This window comes from Cyanistes caeruleus, chromosome 2 (genome assembly GCF_971803275.1).
Source record: "Cyanistes caeruleus chromosome 2, bCyaCae1.hap1.1, whole genome shotgun sequence".
Classification (NCBI taxonomy): domain Eukaryota; kingdom Metazoa; phylum Chordata; class Aves; order Passeriformes; family Paridae; genus Cyanistes; species Cyanistes caeruleus.
Genome location: NC_141702.1, coordinates 52,792,746 through 52,805,725, shown reverse-complemented (window position 1 = coordinate 52,805,725; position 12,980 = coordinate 52,792,746).

Genomic DNA, 12,980 nt, shown 5'->3' with positions numbered 1-12,980 from the left:
CAGCTAACCCAGATATCAGGGAACACCTGCACCAAATTCACTAGGGGTGGCCTGTCCTGATGCACTCTGCAAAGACATGAGACTCTTAAGATTTACTCTCCACACTTGAAAAACCTATCATATGACCTTTGTTTAAGCAATAGGACACACACAGTCCAAATCAGTGTTTAGTATGAGGATCTGGGTTCAGGGACCAAAACAAAGTCAGTAGCCAAAAGTCAAGCTGAAGGTCAGGGGAAGGGCTAGCAACAACAGGCTTCTGTTGTCAGCCAGCCCAGGAGCAACTGCAAGTTCTGGCTGCTCTTTCCAGCCAGAAAACCGGGGTTACTTTAGCATGACCCAAAACGGTTGCTTATTCAGTCATTCCTGCCAGGCCTCACTGGCAGGGAGGTCTGGTCCAAACCTAGGACCCAGAAACATGCTCTCAGTTTTCATTTGAGAAAATAAACAGAGATAGGGTTTCAAACTGTGGGTGTTAAACGCCCATGAAGAACTTGCACGGTACAGGTCATCCTCCCTTCTTGGCTTGAAATATTCCACATGAAAATCTGGCAGACCATATCTAAGCAACAAACACATTTGTCCCACTGTGGGATCTATTTTGAGGCAATACTTAACCAAAGGAGAGCTCAGCCCAAGGAAAACATTTTTTCCCCATCACTACTAACTTGCAGAAGCAATTTCCAAACATGCCTAAATCTGCTATTAAAGTGAATGTCTAAATTCATGGGCATCAACGGAAGCCAATTAAGAGCAGACAGAAAACACATTTGACAGTCTCTCCCACATAATTCCCTGTGTTGGAAACAGCATAGAAAGATTAATATCCAATAAAGTTAATATGAAGAAATACAGAAAACGATCATCCTTTCAGCTTCTCGCATTTTGTAATTCTCTTCTTGCAAACAGTAATCCCATCAAATGTCACATCAGTTTTTAAATTTTTTTTTTTTAATAACAGGATATTTTAACTGCCATTACTAATATCTCTTGGTATGCAAAGCATGACCGTGATACAATGCAGGAAAACTTCACAATTCAGAGAGCAAAATGATTACATGCTAGCCTCAAAAACCTTTTCCGCTTGTGTATAGATTTGTATGAATTAATTTCTTCAGAAGAGACTTGCAGATTTTGGACAGTATTAATGTGTTCCCCTTGAGTGGATATTTAGGGATGATATAAATTACATCACAGTGCAATGTCTATAGGAAGGTAAACTAATTTGATTGACTTAAACTGGAATCATTCCAGATTTGTACAAATATATCTGAGAACATAACTTAGTACCTATATTTCCTTCAATTGGGGAAGTACCTCAGGAAGTCTCACTGAAGCTTATGAAATATTTATTTATTGTGTGTGGCACAACTGATTTGTTAGATTTGCACAAATTAAAGATGCCACTGAGGTTTGTCATGTACTAAACCCCAAGTTTTAGTGAATGTTTCAAAAATTTTTAAGTGTGATGTGACATTTTGACGTACTGACAGAATAAGCATCATGACATTTTATGATCTTGTCATTTGTAGGAAATGAAAAAATAAGTTTGTTGCAGTTCTAAATTAAATCTGGTAGCATGAATTCTACATTCATTATAAAGGATAAGTACTCTTTTTTTTTCCCCAACTATATTCATTAGAGCAAGAATTGATTAATTTAGAATAGCTGATCCCAAGTTTTAGAGAAGGTTGTATATAGATTCATTTGTAGCTCTGGAAATGTCCAATAGAATGGCATTGTAAGCAACAATACAAAATCCAGCTTTTTCAGAAAACATGTAGTCAGAATACCATATTTTCTCAGGACAATTACATGAGCAAAACTTTTGATGGCAAAAACACTCATTCTTTGCTTCCTTTCCCTGTACCCCTTACCTCATCTCACCTTGTCATCCTGCTCTGAGGCTCATGGCTCTCTCAGGTAGGCTAGGGAAAGCTGCTTCTGAGTCTGTACTGTAAATCAAGCTATTCTGATGTTATAAAAAATAAAAAAATAAAAAAATAAATTACTTAACAAGGAAAGAAAAACCCCAAATTTCCACAAACTTGCAGTTGCTTTCACAGAATCACAGAATATTCTGAACTGAAAGGGATCCACAAAGAACATCAACTCTTAAGTGTGAGGATTGAACCCACGAATATTGTCATTATTAGCACCATATTCTAATCAGCTGAGCTAATCTCAGGGTCTTTCTTCCATACATTTATTTTTAAAGAAAACACTGGGAATTCTAGCTAATGTGCCAATTTACCCTTTCTCTTTAATTTAATTTAATTTCATTTCATTTCATTAAATTGTTTCATTTTTTAGGTCTTTCCTCCTCTTTTTGCTAGACCAGATCAAGAGGTTAAGCAGACCCTTATACATATGCTGAAACTGAAAGACAGTCATGTGGTGAGAACACAGTTTTTATTCACTGGTGATTCCTGGTTCCTTTGCTGCAGAATATGACAAGTTTCCAGGAAAAAAGGGGATCTCAAGGAAGGGACAGTCTTGCAGTAATGGAAGCCAAGTGCTCTCCCAGACAATTTGATTTCACCATAGCAAACTTTCCTGCACAGAAAAGTGCACAGAAAAAAAAAAAGTGCACAGAGATTGGCAAGACTTTTTCATATCATAAATCACTGCAACAAAGATGGCACATTAGCTTGTAAGATATACATTCTTTGAGCCTTCTCATATATATGGAGTCCAAACACTAATACACAGAAGAGTGAAATCTAAGCCTTTCATAAATACATCTACATATTTTGTCTGGATTTTTTGGGAAGTATAGTGAGATTTTACTTCCTGGAAGCTTTTTTCCATGTCTACAGTTTGGAAGTATTCAGAAAACCACAGTCTAGCTGACAAGTACTATACATTTCCAATGTATGCTCTGCTCTTTGGCTACTAAACCCACCATAGAAAATGTAATTCTGTTTAGTAGTGTGACCCTAATTCTCTCCAACAAATATGAGTCCATTCAGCACAAATAGGACTCACTTTCTTGTTTCAAAGGTTTTCTAGGCAAATTTCTAAGGTACTGAGATATTCAGAGCAGTCGGAAAAAAATCTTACTTTTTTCATTTAAGTGTCAGTATTTTTTTCAGCATTCAAATATAAATATTTGATTTATTTATACTTTGTGTTAATGCAATTAATTTTGTTAGTTTTTACTTTCTTGACTTATTTCCATAAACTATAATTCTCTAGCTCTCCCTTCTTGCTAGAAATCAGTCTGTTGTATGGCAAAAATCTTCCCTGCAGTCTGCTTTCTGTTACTTCACAACATCATTTTGGTTCTCTTCTTGCTGATTTTTCTAGTAAAAAAATATTTCTTCTGTCACATGCAATTTTGCAGTTAGTATCTCAAAAACTCTGTCTCAGGATATTCAGTCTGTAAGCATTTGTGGGGAAGAGCTATTTGCTTCCATGAATTTTTTCCTTTGCTCTTTTAAACACACACAACTAATTTCTTATTCTTAGAATATGGGAAGCACTGATGCCAAGGAATTTCCCCATAGAAAGAAACTTATTCTTGTTTGGCCAGACTTGCAGCACACCCAAATTGGTATAAATCCATTCTAGACAATGACTGACTTATTGATAATTTGTATGAAGATAATCTAATGCATTTTAGTTTAATTAGTCTGTAACACAGGGAACATTGATGAGTATGTATCATTTTGATCAATTCATATATCTCATGTTAAATACCTAAGGAACAGGGATCCAGGAATAAATTAAGAGGCATCAAAACTCCATAGTCTTACACTTGTTTATCTTGGGAAATATAAGTGAAAGCTGGTTACCATATATATTGTTTTCTGTACAACACTGTTTCTTCTGCCTCAAGTCAAAAGATTGATGCTTTATTTTATTGTTGGTAGAGTTAACCATTGTCTAAAGGTTTTTTAGGAGGCCTAAATTTTCAATGTCTGAAAAACTCCAGACAATAATGATAATTTTTATAAAGTGGAGACCTTTGATGGAAAGATTATCAATGAAATTCATATAATCTGTTGTTCATATTGTTTCCTATTTCACTAATAAGATGACAAAAATGGTGCACTAAATTGACATTTGCAGGATCGAACTAGGATTTTATGAAGTTAGCTTTGGTCTTTTCAGATCTTTTTCTCAAGTTCTGTCAATGAAGAAAGAAACCTCAACAGACTAGAATACAACTTTACAATCTGTCTGCTGTGGGCTGTGCCAGCATGCTGACTTTTATGCTTCTCTTAAGGAGCATAGATTCAGTAAAAGCAATTATAACCACATGGGAACATTCAAGACAAGCAAAGAAGAGAATGAATTAAAAATAAAAGAACATGGAAAAGAGTCTTGCACAAAAATCAATGGCAATGGCAACTAGGGTTTTATAGGAATGAAACTGTGCAGATATCAACCACATCAGATAGCGATGAAAGGACAGCAAGTGGCATTGCCGTACAGATGATGTGGAAAGGAGTCCAGTCAAATGATGTTTTCTGGATGAACCCAGCAGAAAACACAATCATGCTGTGCTGTGCTGTGCTGTGACAACCTGTCACCCTTGTTGCACATTTATTTTTTGTTCTCTTTAATTGCAAGCTAGGATGACTGAGCACACCCAACCTTTTTGATCTGCTGTAGGCATTTGGTACTTCTTGAGAGCTGAGTTTGACTGTATGCCCAAGACTACCCAGGCAGCATGGGTGAAAGTGGAAACCTGGACACAGAGAAGGAAACATGGTGAGGAAACGTCGGTCCTTCCTTACTTTTGAAACTGATGATGGTTCATGCAATAACTGGGTCCTTCCAGAAGTGGACATTTGAACATTCTGTCATCAGAGGATGGACTGGAAATACTCCAGTGCCTGCTGCAGCTGTGAAAAGGGAAACCCTATGAGAAGGGTATGTATCTTAAATAAATCAGAAAGTCCAGAAAGCCCAAGTAACTCATGGTCTAAGAGATTCTGGGATCCAAAGGCTGGACATTGCTTTGCCTTCTTCATTCAAAGGTGAGAAAATGCCTACAAGAACCAGGTCTGTGCAAAGCAGTGTCTTTAGCCATTCCCTCTCATGACAATTGGAAGTGGTAACAGTCCTTGCCCTCTCCAGAGATGTGTGGTGTGTGATGGCATTCAAGAAGTGTGAGCACCATTGAGTATTCTCTTGCCCTGAGAAGTTTCTCACCCTCCTTTCCATCATCAAAAAAAAAAAAAAAAGCTCTAAACTGCACAGGTGCACTCACAGCAGTTCCTTCTTACCCTGTTCGTGAATATTTAATTACTAAACCAAAAACTTAAACTGTTGCCAGCTAAATGATGCATTCTCCTCATTAGTTCTCTCCCCACCAAAAAAACCAAGCAAACAAACAAAAAAAGAATTGTACAAACACAAGAGAAGTGATGTCATCTTTTTATTTTTTCAGATAAAGAAAGAAATGAGACCCAGGACATTCTTGCCACTGTGGTGCTGAGGAGGGAGTTTAGCATGGAGATGGAATATTTATTCTCCTGCTTTCCACATTTCATAGTAGTAGCAATGGATACATCTGTGTGGAATGAACTGGCTTCTCCCAATTCCCTGCAGATCTCCCTGATTCCCTTTGTAGCTGTGGACCAGTGGAGCAGACCAGTGGAGCCTGGGAGCTTCACTTCAGGCTGCCAGATGTGAGTATCAGAAAATATCAACATAAAAACCCTGACAGGCAGCATACAGACCAAATAGACTTGAAGACCCAATCTTTGATTTCATTAAGGTTTACTTACCCTTGAAAACATCTTACAATCTGTAAGATAATGAGTTTTTAAGTCTCAGGCTGATCAGTAGAAATAGCTCTTGTTAAAGACAATAAGAAGCAGAAGACTTCCAGAAATACTTACATTTGTACAGATCCCTTTGAAATGGAAATGTGCTTGCAGTACTAGGAAGACAACAATAGCTCTTATGGCAGCTGAAAATTCCTCAAATAGCACTTAGGAGTTTTAAAATTAGTAAAAACTTCTCCTTAGACACTACACATAAAAGCCTAGCTCCTGGAATTCAGTGGGAGTTTTATTATTAGTTCTAGTGTAATCTGTACTTCAGTGTACAAGTATGAAGTCATAGAAATCAGAGATGGAAAAAGCTGTTTAATAATTCAGATCATGAATCATGAATCATGAATCATAAATCATTAATCAAAATAATAATTCATAAATCATAAATCACAGATCATAATTAATCAATCATAAATCATAACACTATGGGGATATTTTCCTTTTTATTTTTATCCTCATAGACATTTTTTGGTGTCTGAGAATATTTTGCAGAATCCTTCCTTCCTTCCTAACAATCAGGATGCATAAGGAAAAGGAAAATCAAAATACTTTCCAGCTGGGAGGATGATGATGCCTACTCATAAAATATTGTTTGAAATCTTAGCAGATTTGGTCTATAGAATTCAAACTGATATCTACAGTCAGGTTTCCTAAAAGGGGTGGATAAGTTAGAGAGAGAGTGGGCATGAAAGTCAGGGTACTTTTATTCATATACTGGCAACACAGGAGATGAAAATGTGAAGACAGTTGATTAGGTGCTCTAGTAAGGTTAAAGAAGGTGGAGCAAAGTGCCAGATATATAAAGTTATTAAAGTAGCAGGTCACCTGCAGAGATATTTTCAGAAGTGTCATGGCCCCCCACACCTTTTAATCATGAGCAGGTCTGTCAGTCTGTGAGTGAACAGTGACTCTCTGCTGTGTAGTGTCTCTGAAGGTCAGGCTAGAAGACACTGAAGCAAATGCCTGCAAATCATGAGCTTCTCTCTTTTTATCCCTGTTGAGAGTTCACTGCATGGAGTGAGACTGGGAGGAAGCTTTAGGAAACTTTTTTCTGTATACTTATTCTGTTTGTTCTAATTTCTCCTTCATTAATTCTTGTCATACGTCTTGGTATAGTCTTCTCAACCCCTGGTGATGTACCACAAAATCTTCCTAAGGTGGTGAAGCATAAGACAGATGGAAGATGGATGGTGAAAAGTGTGCCCTCGGAGGTGTGTGCAAGCACAAGAGGTGGCAGCAGCTCCACAGGGCCCCATTACAATGCAGGTGGGATGCTGGTACCCTCTGGTGTCCACATTCCTCCTACATTCAGAGATTGGTTCACTCCAGCAGTCTGCAGGTAAGCTCAGTCTTACTTCCAGTCAGCTAATGTAGGCAAAGCTGGGCAACTGCAGCACGTAAGAAAAACGAATTTTCCTTTCTTGCTTGCTATTTTTGATGCTGAAGAACAAGAAGGAGGGCTTGTGTAACAGCAGAACCAAGCTGCATTAATGTATTACCAGTTCTACTCTGTCCTCTTGTTTCCAGTTTTTAAACCTGGTTGTTTTTCATTAGTATGCAAGGTGTGTATGGTACCCACAAGATGGATGTCTACACAAGGAATAAATCCCTAGCTTCTTTTTACTGCCAATACATTAAATAAAAAAAAACAAGCCAACAAACAAAAAAGACACCTTTTTTTGGGTGTGGTTAATGGACCTACTTTGAAATTCTACTTCAGGAAGACAGGATAAACACCTTCCAGGAGTCTCTTCCTCTAACTGTCTGAAAGAAGAGTTGGGTGACCAGTTCAGACCAGTTACATTGATGACACACACATGAAGTAAGAGGAAGCCCAACTAGGTACCTATTAAGACATCTATATATCTAGATGATATTTTCATTTGGAGGTGCTGAAATCAAGTCCAACAAACCTGAAGTGATCCAAAAGCTAGAAATTGATTTATTTGTTCTAGACATTCAAATCTGAAATTACACCTTTCAAGATTGCAGTGCAGAAATGCACTAATCTTTTTACTGTATTTTAGTTTTTCTAAGACAAAATCCTATAGTTTTATCCCTATAGGGCTACATCCCTATATCTACAGATCAAGACCTAATGATCTGGTGATCTGGAAATCTGTAAAATCTTAGATAAGATCAAGGAGATGCAAACCATATGTTTGTCTTGCCCATCAAATCCTGGAATTAAACTCATCTGTAAATGTGTGTTTTTTCCACTGCCATATGGGAGGGGTATATTCTACAAAACATAGAAGAAAATACAGGTCTAGGTAGAGATTAGAAGTGCCTGGTGAGAGTACTTTGCCTTGGAGAAGGAATGCATTCATGAACATATCACTTGCTCTCTACAGTGGATATGTGCTTTTTGCATACACTTATTTAAGGGCCTGAACTTCAGCCTAGTGTTAATAATTTCCCAGTTTTCCTCTCTTCTTAGAACAGTTGTGTTCTTTGGAGCTCTACAGTCTCATGTGTACTTGGAGAGGCAGATCACATTCTCCAAAGCTTCCTGCATGTGAAAATGTGGCATAGCACTTAATGTAAAATACTACTTGTAGAGAACTGCATAGCAAATGACACGTGATCTCTTCCTTTCCCAATTAAAAAGCTACCTTTAAGAAATGTGGCAATAAACAAAGGCACATGGGCTGTTTGGCAGTCTGCCTGAAAATCCCTGCAGCCAATGAATAATGACTACACTACAGAGCATCTGCTATCCAGAAATAAACTGTACTGTCTCCTGAACCTGCTCTTGAGTATTTGGACACAACATGGTGGAGGTAAAGGTAGTTTTTCTTCTGGTAGCAGTGAGGAGCCAGATTTTTATTTAATCAAAGGTGCGATTAAACAAAGTTCAATAATGTTGCAGTATTACAATCAATTACAATCAGTAGTACATTCAATAATGTACAAAATGTTAGTAAAATATTAATATATATAAACTATTTTGTTTCAGATTTTTCTATATGAAAGGTAAATATTTTGCTATAAAACTAGAACAGTTCTAACAGAAAACTTTTCCAGAGGTATTCTATAAAAAATTCAACATTGATTGAGATTAATGGCTGTCATCCCAAAACAAAATTTTCAGGCAAGTTAATAAACACAGAGAGCTGTCAGGACAGGTCAAGTCATTGTAAGGACTCTTTCTCCACCACAACGAGAAAAGTATTTTCATTTTCATCAGGGACTTAGCTGATAAATCAAAAGACAAGCCTACCTCCTTTACAGGCAGAGGCATCCAGAGAAAGTGTTGAAGAGTCACAAGGAACAAGATTTCCTCCAGAAGGTTGGGTGGAAAGACCAAACCATAAAGAGTTGGACCAATTATGATTTGGAGAGAATGGAGAAAATTACTGCTTTCTTGCTTTTTGTTTGTTTGCTTGCATGTTATGAAGCCATAGTGCTTGTGGCTTGAGTCTCAGCCACAGAGATTTTCTTTGTCTACTGAGCAAGGGAAATCAAAAGGGTTCACAATTCTTAGAACTTCAGAAAGAGTATGATATTGTCAACTGAACTGAAATTTAAAAATTTTACCTATGGACAGCTAATTCCAATCTTTGCCTGAGTTTTGGCAATCAAGTAGAATTTAAGAAGCAAAAGATTGCACATTAGGAACCTGTCAGTAGGGGAGCAGCATTAATAGAAATGCCAGCTCAAGTCTCCCACATGCTAAGAGGCTCAATTAAAAAACTTTTGGATATAGGATATAAACCTGAACATAAAACATGCAAAAATGGCTAAACTTGGAAAAAGTTTCAGAAATTTTGGAGTTGGTAGATTCAGCTTTACTAAGAAATCCTAAAGAGAAAAAAAATAAATATGTATTCTGAGTAAGGCTTCATTTTTGTTTGCTTCCCAGTGCCTTAGGAAGTGTGTTAATTTTAGTCAGGTTATCACAACTTGAAAAGATGTATGGAGGTGAGAAGGATCTCTGTTGTGACAATGATTAAGATGTGAAAATGCAATTGATTATGCATTAGCTGCAACTTTTTCACTGACAACATGAAGGTCAGAATATGTAGAATTATGCATAGCTGTAGATACTGGCTGGATCAAAGTCACAAAGTAAGCAGACATCTCTGGAATCATGGATCCAAACTTCTTTTGGATAGTTTTTACCATATTAACTTCTTTGTGATTTTTATAAACAAAAAAGTTCACCTGGTCTTTCAGGGTTGGATGTGTAGCCCTCAAGAAATTCCTGAGATTTTGTAAGTCAATAAAGAGAGTTACATATTTCTTCATTTATTACAGAAATTGAAGACTCTGAAATGATAGTCCTAGCTTTAATACATGAAATGAAATTTATCCTCTGATGTATAAGCTAAAGCAAAAGTAAAAAAGCATGTAAAATGGTAGAACTGTTTATAGTTTTCTGATTCTTCTCCTTATGAGGAAAGTTACTTCTTGCAATTGTTTTCTCTTAGCATCATTCTCTTATTATATATCAACCTTGGTGCAGGCATTTTGATACTATTGTCCCACATCAAACTAAACATTACTTGGCAACAGGCAAGGACAAACAGATAGGCTTACAATTTGTTTTTATAATTAGCTACTGTGTCAGTGTGAAACCTAGGATACATGTCCAAGGTATATGATCATGAAGTGCCATGCAAGGCTACCTGCTAGGCTCATTCTCAGCATTAACCATCGTGAACAAATGTGAACATAGCAGGGTGTAATCTTGGACTTCGCAAAGGCTATTTCAATGTTTAAATTTTTCATTACTGAAGCTGCTTCTAGACATTTAAGGGGACATGGACCATGGCAGGGCCCCACAGAAAGTTAGAATCATCCCACTGATTTCAGATTGTTGGCAATGCTGCTTAAGTTACAGGCAGAGACTTTCTAAATTTCTCTTTCTGTCAGTGGAGAGAGAAAAGTTCACTGCCATCGGCAGATGTCTAAAGTTAGGGGGGATGAGTGAAAGCACAACTGTTTCCAGGCATAAGCAGAGTGGCATGTATTGTTTTCACATCTTTCCACATATATTTCCATAGAAGGAGAGCTCACATAAGGTGCAGTTGAGCTTGTGCTGCTACAATTCAGACAACCCCCCACTTCCCACCCACAATGAATAGATGCTGCCCATGATACAAAAAATCCAAATTTATGGGTTACATGCCGACTATCTCCCTACAGCATTTCCTTTTGTAGACTGAAAATTATGCTAGAGTGGTCTTCATGCACGTTAAAAGGAATTTTCTGAGCAAAGAGGAGATTGACAGTGCTGGGAACAGATATGATGGAAGCAAATAAGCTGGTCATTGGTATAGCTGCTACTCTGGGAAACACTGCCCAGGGTTCTGGTACAAGAGGAACTTTAGGACCTTCTCAGATCTCCACCAGCCCACCCAGGAAATTCACCACTAAATAATGCATCTTAAGCTGGGTGAAGCTACACTGCAGTTTTAAAATATGTTTCTGTTTGATATGGGAATGTACCATGTTGGGCTATTTGACTCCGTTGATTTCTTATGCCTTGCAAGAGCTTAGGAAGTAAAGAAAACATATTTAGATGTTCATGTATAGATGAGTTTGTACATATATATTATGCAAAAACTGTATTCTGGATTTGATAATTTCTGTGGGTGGAATTTCTGTTCTCATCTGACAGAGATTTTGTACTGTATTAAATTGCATGATTGATACAACAGGACACATCAGAAAACCAGAGCCACATTGTTCAACCTCACCTCTAGAAAATTTAGAGATTAGTTTTGAATCACATGTGACCAAGTGATTATGTAGATGTTTTACTCTGAACACATTCTTCAAAATGTTTAAATTCCATTCTTTGTCAGGGTTTTGTTTATATTTATGCTCTTGTTCTTTACCATGAATGCATCCGGTCAACATTTTCCTGATGGCAGAACATCTCTGTGTAATGTGCGCATTTGTTTTCTTGAAAATGCAATGAATTTGAGACACTTTCAGTAAAACAAAGAAGTGTTCTGCAAATTCTCTCAATTCTTGACAGCTCTGCCCCAAGGACAGGACCATTGGACTCCCAACCTTGGGCAATTGTTTTTGTCTGAGAACAGTGAACCATCAGAAACTCCTGTTAATGCTCAGGAAATGTGTTGATTTCTATAAAAAAGCTACAGGATACAGAAAGACATGATTTGGGCTTAACCATTATTTGGCCCAGTATTGATCACACACTAAAGGAAATCTTGTGGCATTCCCCTCATCTTGTTTTCCTACGAAGCAGTAAAACTGTTTCCTTATTGACTCCAGCCACAAATATTTAATAACTCTAGACTAATGGCTTAAAGTTTTGGATCATTCATTCTGTCATTTTGATTCACAGCACAGTGGAGATAAGGGGTAAGGTGTTTAAATACTTCAGTGATAACAGGAGGGTTGCAGGGAATCCAGTTCTGTTTCACTGGGCTCAACAGAAAGCAGAACACTTTTCTGGAGCTTAGAAAAGGACTATACATACTGTGCTATTGTGTGTCAAAAAAGACATGTCTGTTTTGCCAGCTGATTCAGGTTACTTGGCTATTTCTCTAACCAGGTACTTGTAACTCCCTATCTTTTATTTCTCTGATCTAAAGTAGCCATAACTTGCAAGCATGGATTTATCACAGAGGTGAGAGGAGAGAGTTTTAGTTCTCTGAGCCATCGATCTGGGCAATATGTGCCTCTGTATTACACCAAGCAGCTATGGCCACACAGTTGTGCAGCCTCTCCATTCAGATCAGAGCTTCAGCTACTCTGTCTTAAAAACACCTCCCCTCCAGACCCCTCACCCCAGCTGCCTCTGTGGGTAAGATTTGAACAATAAAATGAGGACAACTTCCAGCTAGTTTCTATATACTTTTGTGCCCCCTTGCAGAAGGGATTTGGGCAATTTTAAAAAATGTCATTAAAAAAAAAAAGTCATGGTAAACATTTTTCTTTTCTTCCTAAATGGCTGTAAAGGGAAGCAAAAATGGGCAGCTTAGGGACTGATACATGCTGTGGCTAATGGCTAGAGTTTTACGACCTCAAGAAACTTGGAATGTTTATGACTGTGCATACTGGCCTGAAAATCAGGGTTACTGTCAGCATGATGTGAATTGGTTGAATATTTAGTATTGAAAATTTGGCCTTAAAAAGTGGGGGCCAGTTGCTGTAAAGAAATACACCTCTTCCAAAGCAAACATTGTCCCTGTTCTCACAGTATAGAGT